Genomic DNA, 3,983 nt, shown 5'->3' on the forward strand with positions numbered 1-3,983 from the left:
GATAGCTGGGCACGAACGTCCTTCAGTTCAATGCCCAGCTTGGTGTTGGCATCTTGGAGATCGTTCTTCTCCCGCCTCACCTTTGTCAGCACGCTCTCACCAGCCTTCAGCTGGCGTCGGAGTTGTTGCACTTCCAGATTTAATCCGGCGCCATCTGCAATTTCATTTGTCAGATTTGCACCCACGCCGCACTTTGAAAAATACTTATCTTTTGAAGCGTATATTGCCAGAGGGGATCTCCTTGGGCTCCCCTACCGCGGCTAGTGCGGCCTCAAGTTGGGCTTCGCACTCTTCCAGCTCCTGGGACAGCAGGGTATTCTTTTCTGTAAGAACCTGCATAACAGATGATCCTAAAATCAGTTATTCTAACTGTTTCAAGTCTCGGGGCTACGGGTATATATATATATATAATTACCAAAAATTTCTTACCCATATGTCTTTCACATACTGCTTCATGGCTCTAGCTAGACCATTTTAAGCGGCACGGAGGTACGCGTCTCCCGAATTGAAGGCATCCAATGCCTCTTGGGAGAAACAAGCGTCGCGAAGAACTGTCTGACGACGCCTGTGGTTCATGGAGCTCTCCACCTCGGAATTGGTGGCAGACAGCCTGTCCGCATCCTCCATCGGAGGAGCATCCGGTGCGCGCCTCGTGTTCGCCTCCGCTTCCGGACCAGGATTTGGAGCCTGACTGGTGGAGGCGCGATTAGCAGCCTCTCCGGATATAGTCCGGCGAGGTCTCTTCGTCCTGAAGAGAGCACTAACGTTAATATGCCTCGAAGGAATAACACCTGGGAATAAGGTGGCGCGCTATACCTTTGCGCTCGTGCCTCAGTCCGGACCGCACTTCTTTTCAGCTCGCGGGGCCTTGCCGCCCCTTGTTGGCTAGTCGCCGTAGGCTCGGCCTCCCGTCTCAAGGGCCTCCCCTGCAAAACACGGTTGTCATATGGCAATCGAAAACACGCGAGGACAGAGCCCTTTTCAAAGTGCTAGGACCTCGGTCTCAGTTACTTGTGAGGCTGGGAGTAGCCCTGGATAATCGGCTGTAATGGCCACCAAGGCATTGTCCTTGCTCAATTGATGAAACACTCCATCAATCAGCTCCATAGATAAGTCCGGGTCCTCTTGAGAGGCCAGGTCGAGGGACCGTCCCGGATCCTCGGGTTGTGGAGGAGGGTTGTTTATTTCTTTAACAGCCTGGTGCAGTTCCTGCATTGAAGTCGTTAGACTGAGAATTTAACAATGGAAATATAAAACAAATGGGCAGGTAAAAGTGTCCACTTACCCAACTTAGGGGATTGTACATAGAAAATCCACCCCGTGGGTTGACGCGGAGAAATTCCTCTTCTCCCTTGTACAAAGCGGAGAAGGTCTTTATTAGAGCGGCAGCCGAATCCGGCCCCTTACGGTCGTAGCGGGTGGCGTCGTCCTCCCCGTTGAAGTCCCACATGGGGCGGCCTCTATACTGAAGCGGCTGCACCCCTCGCATGATGCATGCGGCCATGACCCCGATCATGGTCAGTCCGGAATGAGCTAACAATCTTATCTGGCCCATCAGGTAAATAACGTCTCTATCACTTTCCCTCTGAGGGCTCCGTGGACGCCAGCTTAGGCGCTTCTTTAGGGGAGCACTGTCCAACTCAGGGAGGCCGATCCGGACAGGATCCGGCAGCGGGACGTCCTCTATATAAAACCATTCGGAAGGCCAGTCCTCGAACGCCTTCTTTGGGGTTCCGGATAGATATCTGGTCCCGGCGATGCGCCACACTTCGGCTCCGCCCACTTGATATATCGACCCCTCCTTAGAGTGGGGCACAAGGCAGAATAACCTTTTCCACAACGTGAAATGAGCCTCACAGCCCAAAAACAGCTCGCAAAGGGCTACGAAGCCCGCGATATGTAATATGGAGGCAGGTGTGAGGTTGTGCAGCTGGAGGCCATAGAACTCCAGAAGCCCCCGGAGAAACGGGTGAATTGGAAATCCGAGCCCTCTTATTAAGTAAGGGGCAAGGCATACCCTCTCTCCTTTGGAGGGATTGGGGGCGCTCTCCGCTTGCTCTCCGCCATTATAGGTGGCAAGTCTGGCTCGAACAGGGACCATATAGGCCGGGGGGAGAAATCCCTTGGTCTGGAGCTTCACTAGCTTGCTGTGCGGGATGGAGCACCTCTTCCAATCTCCAGGATGAGGGCTAGAGGGGCGAGAGGAGGAGCTGTGGTGGCCGGCCATGATAGAATGGACCTCTGTCGGATGCGCTCTGATGAATACTCGCGGAAGGGAGAAGGTGTGGGTTGGATCTAAATCCTCGTCCCCTTAAATAGACGGCTCATTCACGCGGCTAGGGGTGTAAATATAAAAAACACCCTGACTTTTCGTATTCATTTGACACGTGGAAAACAGCCATTATTGGGCGTAGAAGCCGAGGAGCACTACATTTACAAGGAACCAGACACTATTCAACAGGTACACGGAATTTGGAGAAGAACCCGCCTTGCAATGCCGAAGACAATTTGCGCGCCGGGCTCATCGTCATTGAAGCCTGGTTCGGGGGCTACTAAGGGAGTCCTGGATTAGGGGGTGTCCGGATAGCCGTACTATATCTTCGGCCGGACTCCTGGACTATGAAGATACAAGATAGAAGACTTCGTCCCGTGTCCAGAAGGGACTTCCCTTGGCGTGGAAGGCAAGCTTGGCGATACGGATATGTAGATCTCCTACCATTGTAACCGACTCTGTGTAACCCTAGCCCTCTCCGGTGTCTATATAAACCGGAGAGTTTTAGTCCGTAGGACGAACAACAATCATACCATAGGCTAGCTTCTAGGGTTTAGCCTCTCTGATCTCGTGGTAGATCTACTCTTGTACTACCCATATCATCCATATTAATCAAGCAGGACGTAGGGTTTTACCTCCATCAAGAGGGCCTGAACCTGGGTAAACATCGTGTCCCCTACCTCATGTTACCATCCGACCTAGACGCACAGTTCGGGACCCCCTACCCGAGATCCGCCGGTTTTGACACCGACAGTCACCAAAATACATAACTCATAATACAAATCGTCATCGAACGTTAAGCATGCGGACCCTATGGGTTCGAGAATTATGTATACATGACCGAGACACATCTCCGATCAATAACCAACAGTGGAACCTGGATGCTCATATTGGTTCCTACATATTCTATGAAGATCTTTATCGATCAAACCACAATAACAACATATGTTATTCCCTTTGTCATCGGTATGTTACTTGCCTGAGATTCGATCATCGGTATCCTCATACCTAGTTCAATCTCGTTACCGACAAGTCTCCTTACTCATTCCGTAATGCATCATCCTGCAACTAACTCATTAGTCACATTGCTTGCAAGGCTTATAGTGATGTGTATTATCGAGAGGGCCCAGAGATACCTCTCTGATACTTGGAGTGATAAATCCTAATCTTGATCTATGCCAACCCAACAAACACCTTCGGAGACACCTGTAGAGCATCTTTATAATCACCCAGTTACGTTGTGATGTTTGATAGCACACAAGATGTTCTGCCGGTATTCGGGAGTTGCATAATCTCATAGTCAGAGGAATAAGTCATGAAGAAAGCAATAGCAATAAAACTTAATGATCATTATGCTAAGCTAACGGATGGGTCTTATCCATCACATTATTCTCTTAATGATGCGATCTCGTTCATCAAATGAAAACACATTTCTATGGTCAGGAAACTTAACCATCTTTGATTAACGAGCTAGTCAAGTAGAGGCATACTAGGGACACTTTGTTTTGTCTATGTTTTCACACATGTATCAAGTTTCTGGTTAATACAATTCTAGCATGAATAATAAACATTTACCATGATATAAGGAAATATAAATAACAATTTTATTATTGCTTCTAGGGCATATTTCCTTCAGTCTCCCACTTGCACTAGAGTCAATAATCTAGATTACATAGTAATGATTCTAACACCCATGGAGTCTTGGTGCTGA

Source organism: Triticum dicoccoides, chromosome 7A (assembly GCF_002162155.2).
Source record: "Triticum dicoccoides isolate Atlit2015 ecotype Zavitan chromosome 7A, WEW_v2.0, whole genome shotgun sequence".
NCBI lineage: Eukaryota > Viridiplantae > Streptophyta > Magnoliopsida > Poales > Poaceae > Triticum > Triticum dicoccoides.